This window comes from Rhinoraja longicauda, chromosome 14 (genome assembly GCF_053455715.1).
Source record: "Rhinoraja longicauda isolate Sanriku21f chromosome 14, sRhiLon1.1, whole genome shotgun sequence".
NCBI classification, from domain to species: domain Eukaryota; kingdom Metazoa; phylum Chordata; class Chondrichthyes; order Rajiformes; family Arhynchobatidae; genus Rhinoraja; species Rhinoraja longicauda.
Genome location: NC_135966.1, coordinates 38,832,361 through 38,844,836, shown reverse-complemented (window position 1 = coordinate 38,844,836; position 12,476 = coordinate 38,832,361).

The window sequence follows — 12,476 nt, the reverse complement described above, 5'->3', positions numbered from 1 at the left end:
TTGTCCCTGGTGTGTGTATGTTAGTGTGTGGGGATCGCTGGTCATTGTGGACTCGATGCGCCAAAGGGCCTGTTTCCATCCTTTATCTCCAAAATAAACTCACCCGCATTTCGTGAATCATCAGTTATCTGCAAAAGAATCAATAGGGAAATTGTTGCCATTATCCTGACCGTTATTTATCCATAAATCAGCAGTTATTAATGTGAATATTAGCACATTGTGAGATCGTTCTCTGTGGAGATTGGTTGCTGAATTTCCTCTATTCCCACTGGGGCTACTACTTCCAGTGCCATCGTTTTGTCAGTGGACTTTCCACCGAGATGGTTGTGAGTACATGGTGTTTAGCTTTAGCTGAGAGGTGTAGAGAGGGAGGGTATCATAGTGCCAGACATTACTTTACAGTTATTGTAAACTTTCCATATCAACTAAGGCACAGGTGTCAAACACAAGGCCCGCGGGCCGAATGCGACCCGCCACGTCATTTTATGTGGCCCGCGAGAGCTTAATTGTCATTGGTCGTATATCTTTTAAGTTACAGACATTTTAAACTTTCAAACTTTCATTTCTCAACACATTTTTCCAAGTTGCTGCGCGTCTGACAGCACGGCCTCTCCTCACTCGCACACAAGATGGACGCCCCCGCCCGCAATCACCGCCTCCCCTCTCCTCACTCTCCCACACCCGGGGGACACTGTCTCCCGAGCAGGAGGGAGATGGTCGGACTAATGGTCCTCATCCTTCCCTTCCGTCCCTTCAACCCACGCACAGCGTCCTCGAGTTCCCCCTTCCACCGATGGCGGCGTCGACGAGGGCCGCTGCCACCGACGGCTCGTCGCGACTTCAGACTGTGCGCCTCCCGCAGCGCCTCTTTCCCCTCTCCCCTCTCTCCTCTCTCCCCTCTCCCCTCCCTCTCCTCTCTCCCCTCTCTCTCCTCTCTCCTCTCTCCCCTCTCTCTCCTCTCTCCCCTCCCTCTCCTCCCTCCCCTCTCTCCTCTCTCCCCTCCCTCCCCTCTCTCTCCCCTCCCTCCCCTCTCCCCTCTCCCCTCTCTCCTCTCTCCCCTCTCTCCCCTCTCCCCTCTCTCCTCTCTCCCCTCTCTCCTCTCTCCCCTCTCTCCTCCCTCCCCTCCCTCCTCTCCCCTCTCTCTCTCTCTCCCCTCTCTCCTCTCTCCCCTCCCTCCCCTCTCTCTCCTCTCCCCTCTCTCCCCTCCCTCCCCTCTCTCTCCTCTCCCCTCTCTCCCCTCCCTCCCCTCTCTCCCCTCTCCCCTCTCCCCTCCCTCTCCTCTCTCCTCTCTCCCCTCTCCCCTCCCTCTCCTCTCTCCCCTCTCTCCCCTCTCTCCCCTCTCTCCTCTCTCCTCTCTCCCCTCTCTCTCCTCTCCCCTCCCTCCCCTCTCTCTCCTCTCCCCTCTCTCCCCTCCCTCCCCTCTCTCCCCTCTCCCCTCCCTCTCCTCTCTCCTCTCTCCTCTCTCCTCCTCCTCTCTCCCCTCCCTCTCCCCTCTCTCCCCTCCCTCTCCCCTCTCTCCCCTCCCTCTCCCCTCTCTCTCCCCTCTCTCCCCTCCCTCCTTTCCCTTCCCTCTCCCCTCCCTCTCCTCTCTCCTCTCCCCTCTCTCCCCTCCCTCTCCCCTCTCTCCCCTCTCTCCCCTCTCTCCCCTCTCTCCTCTCTCCTCTCTCCCCTCTCTCTCCTCTCCCCTCCCTCCCCTCTCTCTCCTCTCCCCTCTCTCCCCTCCCTCTCCTCTCTCCTCTCCCCTCTCTCTCCTCTCCCCTCCCTCCCCTCTCTCTCCTCTCCCCTCTCTCCCCTCCCTCTCCCCTCTCTCTCCCCTCTCTCCCCTCCCTCCTTTCCCTTCCCTCTCCCCTCCCTCTCCTCTCTCCTCTCCCCTCTCTCCCCTCCCTCTCCCCTCTCTCCCCTCTCTCCCCTCTCTCCTCTCTCCTCTCTCCCCTCTCTCTCCTCTCCCCTCCCTCCCCTCTCTCTCCTCTCCCCTCTCTCCCCTCCCTCTCCTCTCTCCTCTCCCCTCTCTCCCCTCTCTCCCCTCTCTCCCCTCTCTCCTCTCTCCTCTCTCCCCTCTCTCTCCTCTCCCCTCCCTCCCCTCTCTCTCCTCTCCCCTCTCTCCCCTCTCTCCTCTCTCCCCTCTCCCCTCCCTCTCCTCTCTCCTCTCCCCTCTCCCCTCCCTCTCCCCTCTCTCCTCCTCCCCTCTCCCCTCTCTCCCCTTCCTCTCCTCTCTCTCCCCTCCCTCTCCCCTCCCTCTCCCCTCCCTCTCCCCTCCCTCTCCCCTCCCTCCCCTCTCCTCTCTCCCCTCTCTCCTCTCTCCCCTCTCTCCTCTCTCCCCTCTCTCTCTCTCTCCCCTCCCTCCCCTCTCCCCTCTCTCCCCTCTCTCCTCTCTCCCCTCCCTCCCCTCTCTCCTCTCCCCTCTCTCCCCTTTCTCTCTCTCTCCCCTCCCTCCCCTCTCCCCTCTCTCCTCTCTCTCCTCTCTCCCCTCCCTCTCCTCTCCCCTCTCTCCCCTCTCTCCCCTCCCTCTCCTCTCTCCCCTCTCCCCTCTCTCTCCTCTCCTCTCTCTCCCCTCTCTCCCCTCCCTCCCCTCCCTCCCCTCTCTCCCCTCTCTCCCCTCTCTCCCCTCTCTCCCCTCTCCCCTCTCTCCCCTCTCTCCCCTCTCCCCTCCCTCTCCCCTCTCCACTCTCCCCTCTCCCCTCTCCCCTCTCTCCTCTCTCCCCTCTCTCCCCTCTCCCCTCTCCCCTCTCTCCTCTCTCCCCTCCCTCCCCTCTCTCCCCTCTCCCCTCTCCCCTCTCTCCCCTCTCCCCTCTCTCCCCTCCCTCCCCTCCCTCCCCTCTCTCCCCTCTCCCCTCTCTCCCCTCTCTCCCCTCTCCCCTCTCTCCCCTCTCTCCCCTCTCTCCCCTCCCTCTCCCCTCTCCACTCTCCCCTCTCCCCTCTCCCCTCTCTCCTCTCTCCCCTCTCTCCCCTCTCCCCTCTCCCCTCTCTCCCCTCTCTCCCCTCTCTCCTCTCTCCCCTCCCTCCCCTCTCTCCCCTCTCTCCTCTCTCCCCTCTCTCCCCTCTCTCCCCTCTCCCCTCTCCCCTCTCTCCCCTCTCCCCTCTCTCCCCTCTCCCCTCTCCCCTCTCTCATCTCTCCTCTCTCTCCCCTCTCTCCCCTCTCTCTCTCTCTCCCCTCTCCCCTCTCTCCCCTCTCTCCTCTCTCCCCTCTCCCCTCTCTCCCCTCCTCTCCGCTCCCAGACCGGCCCCGCCCGCCTCGAGTAGTCCCACCTACGCTGCCCGACTCTAGTAGGCCTGGACTTACCATCTCGGAGGCTTCGGCCGTGGGCCCTGCAGACCGCAACATCTGGAGTTCGCAGGTCCCTTGCTGGTGACCGTCTTTCGGGAGCTCCAGCCGTAGCAGCTTCGACCGCCCCGGAGCGCGAGGTTTGATTGACCCGCTCGCAGGCCCCTCATCGTCCTGCGTGGCCTAGCCACGGCACTTTCCATCGCCTGGTGGGGGCTCAGGAACTTCTTCGGCCTGCTTGGCTCGGCCCTGTGACTTTCCATCGCCCGGTGGGGGCTTCAAAAGTCGGGAGCCTCGATCGCCTCGTGGCACCACGGGAGAAGAATGAGGAGGAGATAAGACTTTTCTTTGCCTTCCATCACAGTGAGGGTGTGCCTGGAGCAATCACTGTGATGGCTGTTTGTGTTAAAAATTGTAATTGTGTGTCTTGTGTTCTTTATTGTCTACTGCCGGACCCTGACGTGAGAGGACGCTGGCGCTATTTGTTCGCCGCTTCTCCGTCAGGACAGTTCGTTTGTTTGTTTTTATGTCTTGACTGTTTTTGTAAAGCGTCTTTGAGCATTTGGAAAAGCGCTATAAAAAATAAATGTTTATTATTATTATATTATTATTCACAACTCTCTGACTGAAAAAGGTTTTCCTCATCTCAGTTCTAAATGGCCTACCCCTTATTCTTAAACTGTGGCCCCTTGTTCTGGACTCCCCCAACATTGGGAACATGTTTCCTGCCTCTAACGTGTCCAACTCCTTAATAATCTTATACGTTTCGATATGATCTCCTCTCATCCTTCTAAATTCCAGTGTATACAAGCCTAGTCGCTCCAGTCTTTCAACATATGACAGTCCCGCCATTCCGGGAATTAGCCTAGTAAACCTACGCTGCACGCCCTCAATAGCAAGAATATCCTTCCTCAAATTTGGAGACCAAAACTGCAGTCTCACCAGGTGCAGTCTCACTAGGGCCCCGTACAACTGCAGAAGGACCTCTTTGCTCCTATACTCCACTCCTCTTGTTATGAAGGCCAACATTCCATTGGCTTTCTTCACTGCCTGCTGTACCTGCATGCTTCCTTTCAGTGACTGATGCACTAGGACACCCAGATCTTGTTGTACGTCCCCTGTTCCTAACGACACCATTCAGATAATACTCTGCCTTCCTATTCTTACCACCAAAGTAGATAACCTCACACTTATCCACAATAAACTGCATCTGCCATGCATCCGCCCACTCACACAACCTGTCCAAGTCACCCTGCAACCTCATAGCATCTTCCTCACAGTTCACACTACCACCCAGCTTTGCATCATCTGCAAATTTGCTAATGGTACTTTTAATCCCTTCATCCAAGTCATTAATGTATATTGTAAATAGCTGCGGTCCCAGCACCGAGCCTTGCAGTACCCCACTAGTTACTACCTGCCATTCTGAAAGGGACCACTCTTTGCTTTCTGTCTGTCAACCAATTTACTATCCATGTCAGTACCCTACCTCCAATACCATGTGCTCTAATTTTGCCCACTAATCTCCTATGTGAAACCTTGTCAAAGGTTTCTGAAAGTCAAGGTACACGACATCCACCGGCTCTCCCCTGTCAATTTTCCTGGTTACATCCTCAAAGAATTCCAGAAGATTAGTCAAGCATGATTTCCCCTTCGTAAATCCATGCTGACTCGGAACAATCCTGTTACTACTAACCAAATGCTCCGCAATTTCGTCTTTTATAATTGACTCCAGCATCTTCCCCACCACTGATGTCAGACTAACTGGTATATAATTTCCCGTTTTCTCTCTCCCTCCTTTCTTAAAAGGTGGGACAACATTAGCTACCCTCCAATCCACAGGAACTGATCCTGAATCTATAGAACATTGGAAAATGATCACCAATGCATCCACAATTTCTAGCGCCACCTTCTTAAGTACTCTGGGATGCAGACGATCAGGCCCTGGGGATTTATCAGCCCTCAGTCCCATCAGTCTACCCAACACCATTTCCTGCCTAATGTGGATTTCCTTCAGTTCCTCCGTCACCCTAGGATCTCTGCCCACTAGAACATCTGGGAGATTGCTTGTATCTTCCTTAGTGAAGACAGATCCAAAGTACCGGTTCAACTCGTCTGCCATTTCCTTGTTTCCCATAATAAATTCCCCCGCTTCTGTCTTCAAGGGACCCACATTTGCTTTGACTATTTTTTTCCTCTTTACATACCTAAAAAAGCTTTTACTATCCTCCTTTATATTATTGGCTAGTTTACCCTCGTACCTCATCTTTTCTCCCCGTATTGCCTTCTTAGTCATCTTCTGTTGCTCTTTAAAAGAGTCCCAATCCTCTGGCTTCCCACTCTTCTTTGCTTTGTTGTACTTCTGCTCTATTATTTTTATGCTGTCCTTGACTTCCCTTGTCAGCCACGGGTGCCTCTTACTCCCCTTGGAATCTTTCCTCCTCTTTGGGATCAATTGATCCTGCAACTTCTGCATTATTCCCAGGAATACCTGCCATTTCTGTTCCACCGTCTTCCCTGCGAGGGCCACCTTCCAGTCAATTCTGGCCAGCTCCTGCCTCATGCCTCTGTAATCCCCTTTGCTATACTGTAATACTGACACTTCCGATTTTCCTTTCTCCCTCTCAATTTGTAGAGTAAAACTTATCATATTGTGATCACTGCATCCTAATGGCTCTTTTACCTCTAGTCCCCTTATCAGATCAGGTTCATTACACAACACTAAATCCAGAATTGCCTTCTCCCTAGTAGGCTCCAGTACAAGCTGTTCTAAGAATCCATCTCGGAGACACTCCACAAACTCTCTTTCCTGGGGTCCATTACCAACCTGATTTTCCCAGTCTACCTGCATGTTGAAATCCCCCATAACCACCGTAGCATTACATTTGCGACATGCCAATTTTAGCTGCTCATTCAACTTGCACCCTATGTCCAGGCTACTGTTTGGGGGCCTATAGATAACTCCCATTAGGGTCTTTTTACCCTTACAATTCCTCATTTCTACCCATACTGATTCTACATCTCCTGATTCTATGTCACCCCTTGAAAGGGAGTGAATATCATTCCTCACCAACAGAGCGACCCCACCCCCTCTGCCAACCTGTCTGTCTTTTCTATATGTTGTGTACCCCTGAATATTCAGTTCCCAGCCCTGGTCCTCTTGTAGCCATGTCTCAGTGATTCCCACAACATCATACTTGCCAATGTCTAACTGAGCCTCAAGCTCATCCACTTTATTTCTTATACTTTGCGCATTTAAATACAACACTTCAATTTACGTATTCACCTCCTCTCTCACACCGGTCACAATTGGCCCTGACCTTACTTTCTTATCCCTTCTAGAACTTCCCTTAGAAGAATACCACCTTATATTCCACCTTGGAAAGCTTACAACCAATGGTATGAAAATTAAATACTAATTTGGGGAAACATACACCTTCCGTGTTGTTCCCTCCCCCTCTTTCGGACCCACCTCTAATACTCCCATTTTTGTTTCCTCTCCCATCTTTCCTCTCCAGTCCCCATTCTCCTCTCCCTCCATCTCCAGGCTCCTTTCCCTCTCCACCCACACACTTCACCACTGGATCCCCTCCCCTATCCGGTTCCATCTGCTCTCATCTCTCCCCTAATGGTTCCCATCAGCACCATCATCACATCAGATTCCAGCACTTGAAGGCTCAGTCTCCTATCAAGTATAGAAATGGTAATAGATTCTTAAACCTCTTTGTTGTGTTGTGAGGTCAGGCTGCTCCGATCCTGACCATGGGACCATGCGATTTTAAGGTGACTTCCGGCAACTAGGCTGTCACCGACAGTTCGCCGGGGTGTCGCGGGCATGATCGTGAGGAGTCTTCAAAGAATCATAATGGATCTCGGCGCGTCGCTGATAAATTAACCAGATTGAAATTTCTCGGCGACAGCTGGCTTGTCGCCAGGTATCGTTGCTTATTGCGGGCGCTGTCGCATGCTGTCTCCAGGTTTGCTAGGTTGTCGCAGATGCATTTAGAAGCACGTAATATTAAATAAAGTAAAGTCATTTGAAGATACCATAAAATACTTGTGTTTAACCAATTTATTTACCGTCAGGACATTTGACAGGTAGATTGGAGGCGACAGTTTGACGGTCAGGTAAGCGTGGGAAATTCGCGATGTTTATAGCCATCAGTGATTACTTTTAAAGTAGGCTCCCAACCCAGATATGCAACCCAGAAACCAGATATGCATCTCCCGTACATTTTCAAAGAATGCCCACACACTGCACATAAATCCATTTAACCACGTTTAAAATTAAAATTTCTTAATACTGCTATTAGTAAACTGGAAGTCAATCCAGCTTATGGCTTGTTACCGTGAAGCGTGGTTTTCAAGTAACCCAGTCAAGATGTTATATTTCAAAACTCTCAAGTAATTACTGACTTGTCAGTGATTTCAGCGAAAATTAGGATGCCGGAGAAGCATTGATAAGTGTGGGAATTTTGCGATGTTTCCAAAGACGGTGTAATCTCGACCTGACTCGGCATTGTCGGAGGGTAAAAGAAAATTTTGGCGATGACTTTGACAGTCGCCGGCAGTCAACTAAAAAATGGCCTAAGTGGGACAGGCCCTTCACTAGTAGATATCAGCAGGTGGGACACTGACAGGGACTGCAGTCAGGAAAGTGAGATGGTTATTTGCTGAAGAAATGCGTCATTGGATCATTGATGGATTGACCTCAGTATTGTGGTGTGTGAATGCAGGGTTTAGCTGGTAGCAAGGACATATCTGACAGTAATTATATTGCTAACTATCCAATGCAGACTGTTTGCACTCTGCTGAAAACAGTTCCCTGGGTTAGTTTGTGGAGACTGCCTTCTAATAGGATTCCACTCCCACTGTGTAAACAGAATCAGGGGTGAACCCATGATCACTGAGCCTAGTTTCCTTCCTTCCCATGTGAACAGCTCGGCTTAATTCAACACTTCGGCAGAGTGAGTCCAGCTGAGATCACTCACTGGCGACCCACAGTCTCAAATCCACATCCCAACACATCAAGCTCCACAAACAGCTGGGTCACCACCAGTCCCTGCAGCCAAAAAATGTGTCAAAGTGTGTAGCCTCACTGGACACGTGGAGATCAGGTATTCAGCCCAAAGCCAGCATGATTTGCCCTCACGAAATGTCACACTGACCTGAGGAGATGGTCTTTGTGAAGGGAAATAAGCAGCATTGAGACTGAGACTGTTGATATGTTCACTGAGGGATAGAAACAACACTGGCAACATACCAAACAAGCACAAAGCAAATGCATAATTCAACCAACAAATCTATTTCCAAAGTCTCTGGCTCAATATTTGTGTAGAAGCACAGATTTCCTTGGGCATGAGCCTGATGGGCTGAATGGACTCTTCTTCGCTGGGTCATTCATTCTGATCTCTCAGATTAGGGTCAGAATTCAGGGGCTGCAATGCAACAGCTTCTTTTGAATCATTTGTGACATATCCTTTGAATTCCTGTGGATTTCTGCTATTCTGTATCAAACAAGAGCAACAAATATGCATTTAAATCAACGATAAACAATAGACTGGTAGGTAAGAGTGAGTTTGGAGACAAAGTTGGAACCATTTTCATGGCCATTTCATGTAAACAAAAACACATCAATATTATCATGTATTGAAAATGTAAGTTTTCTTTCTATTTGCGTGGATAAACTGTTGTTTCAAATTTGATATATTGCAAAATTGCAAGGTTCGATTGTAGAGAGGAATAGATACATGAATGCACAGAGTCTTTCACCCAGGATTGTGGTATCAAGATTCAATGTACATGGGTTTAAGGTGAGAGGGTAAAGATTTAATAGGAACCTGTGGGCAAACGTTTTCAATCAGATGATGGTAGGTATATGGAACGAGCTGCCAGAGGAGATAGTTGAAGAAGGTTCTGTAACAGCATTTAAAATACATTTGGACAAAAATGGATAGGAAAGGTTTAAAGGGATATTGGCCAAATGGGATGAGCATAGATGGGGCATCCTGATCGACATGAATGTGTTAGGCCGAAGGGCCTGTTTCTGTGCTGTATGACTGACTCGATGACAAAAGGGATATTTCTGAAGGAATAAATGTTCAAATATTCGGACTCCTTCTGAGTATCATTGATTGGTTGATAATCGGCCAACCGACACATTCCAAAATGGAAGGTCAGGAAAAGGCCGTCCCTGCCAGTTAACGATGAAACAATGTTCAATGTGATCAGATTTGATTAATATACAATATTGATATCCTTTTATATACTGGATAATAATTCATTTATATTCATTACTCTATCTTGTATTTAGTAAGGCATTTGACAAAGGCCTCATGGTAGGCTGATCCAAAGGATTCAGATGCATGGGCACCATGTTGGCTTGATAGTTTGGATTCAGAATTAGCTTCCCCTTAGGTGACCAAGGGTAGTGGTGGAAAGATGTCATTCTAACTGAAGATCAGTTATCAGTGGAGTTCCATAGAGATCTGTGTTGAGTCCTCTGTTTGCGATGCATATAAATGACTTGAACCAAAATGTAGATGTGAGTTGGTTAGTAAGTTTGCAAACAATGTAAAAATTGGTGGAAATGCAGACAGTGAAGAACGTGCTCAAATGATGCAGCAGGATATCGATTAGTTGCAGATGTGAGTGGAGAAATGACAGATGAATTTTAACCTGGCAATGTGAAGTACTGAACTTTGGCAGGACAAATGTAAGGGGAAAGTACACAGTTAATGTCAGAACCTTGGACAGCATCGATCTACAGAGGGTATGACAGGTTCAAGCCATAGCTCTCAACACAAGTAGATAAAGTGGTAAAGTGGTAAAGAAGGCATAAAGTGTGCTTGCCTTCATCAGTTGGGACATTGAGTATAGGAGTTGGGAAGTCATGTTGCATGCTTATAAAAGTTTGATTGGTCACATTAGGAGTATTAGGAGTTCTAGTCGCCCCATTGAAGGGAGGACATGAAGGCTTTGGAGAAGACACAGAACAGGTTTACCAGGATGCTGCCTGGATTTGAGCAAAAAACATAATTTCAACATTTATGAATTTTTACAAAGGTTCATGGCAGAAACAGCTCTGATAGTGGCATTTAAGAGGTTTGGTTTTTAGATAGGCACATTAATATGCAGGAAATAGAGAGATTTGGATGAAGAGAAGGCAAAATGAATTAGTTTAATTTAACATCATGTTCAGCATCGACATTATGGGCTAAAGGGCCTATTTCTGTGCTGACCTATTCTATGCAAAACATTAAAATATAGATTGGCACCACTATAATATGCTCTATAAACATCCATTTTCTCAATGTCAGAGCCATTGGTTTCTGATATATTGAAAATCTCATGAAATTCTCACCCTGTTCATCCTCCATGAGCAGCAAATGAGTCCAAGAGCAATGGCCAGTTTAACCGACAAGTAGCCTAGAACTGTGATGATCCAAATGTCTGGAAGTGCTCTCACTGTGAAGGACAAAGTTGATATTTCAATTTTCTTTCTCCATAATGAAATACCACTGTCTGTGATGTGACATAGAAAACATTCTGAATTAGACACTGTGACACAGATTGAGAAATGTTGTGTCAAGAGTGAGAAATATTTCTGCCACGTCTAAGTCCAGGGTACATTTTATTTCGCGTCCATAACATCTGAGTACTTCCCTTTGATATTTTCTGTTTCATTACTTTTGAAACATTGTGCATAGTTTGTCGGCGAATGAAATGTGCCTGAAAATACACCAAATTAGTTGATCCATTATCTAAACTGATGTGAACAAGGTGTTCACAGAGGTGTCTACACAAGTGGGAGTGGATGCAGACTCACAGCTGAGACTCTGCAGGATCTGGACGCTCACTCTAGGCCATATTGCTTGAGGAGCTAATAGAGTCAGAGAGTCATAGAGTGATGCAGCCTTCAGCCCAACATGCCAACATGTCCCAGTTAAGGCCCTGTCCCAGTTAGGCGTTTTTTAAGGTAACTGCCGCGACTGTCTTAGTCGTAGCAAATCGCCGATAAACCGGCGACTGGACTCCCCCTATGACAATGTCTACGACAAGCTACAACAACCTACCACCTAGTCGACGTCAAACTACGGCAAGCTACTGAAAACCGTCGACCCAGTCGTCACAAATAGAACGTCCACCTACGACCACAGCTACGCCAACCTACCACCACAGAGGCAACAACCTACGACAACCAAAGAAAACCTACGTCCACCCGCGACAAGCTATGACAATCTAAGACGCTGAAGACTGAAGACAATTCACGTTTCACCCACTTTCCCTATAAAAGGGGGTGTACGGTAGGGTTTCCAATCATTCTGCATCATGACTATTTGAAAGTGATGCCACGAGAAACTACTCTGAAATACAATAACTTCATACATCAATTTTCCATCAAAATGTCAAGAATTTCCTTTATTGATATACAAACAAAATGTTCAAAAAGGTTGATAAGAACATACAACAATGCGTACAAAAATATTGTAATAAACTTTAATAACTTTCAATAAACGTCAAACACATAGAAACATAGGTGCAGGAGTAGGCCATTCGGCCCTTCGAGCCTGCACCGCCATTCAATATGATCATGGCTGATCATCCAGCTCAGTAACCTGTACCTGCCTTCTCTCCATACCCCCTGATCCCTTTAGCCATAAGGGCCACATCTAACGCCGTCTTAAATATAGCCAATGAACTGGCCTCAACTACCTTCTGCGGCAGAGAATTCCACAGACTCACCACTCTCTGTGTGAAGAAATGTTTTCTCATCTTGGTCCTAAAAGACTTCCCCCTTATCCTTAAGCTGTGACCCCTGGTTCTGGACTTCCCCAACATCGGGAACAATCTTCCCGCATCTAGCCTCTCCAACCCCTTAAGAATTTTATATGTTTCTATAAGATCCCCCCTCAGTCTTCTAAATTCCAGCGAGTATAAGCCTAGTCTATCCAATCATTCTTCATATGAAAGTCCTGCCATCTCAGGGATCAATCTGGTGAACCTTCTCTGTACTCCCTCTAAGGCTAGAATGTCTTTCCTCAGATTAGGAGACCAAAACTGTACACAATACTCCAGGTGCGGTCTCACCAAGGCCCTGTACAACTGCAGCAGAACCTCCCTGCTCCTATACTCAAATCCTCTTGCTATGAATGCCAACATACCATTCGCTTTCTTCACTGCCTGCTGCACCTGCATGCTTGCTTTCAATGAC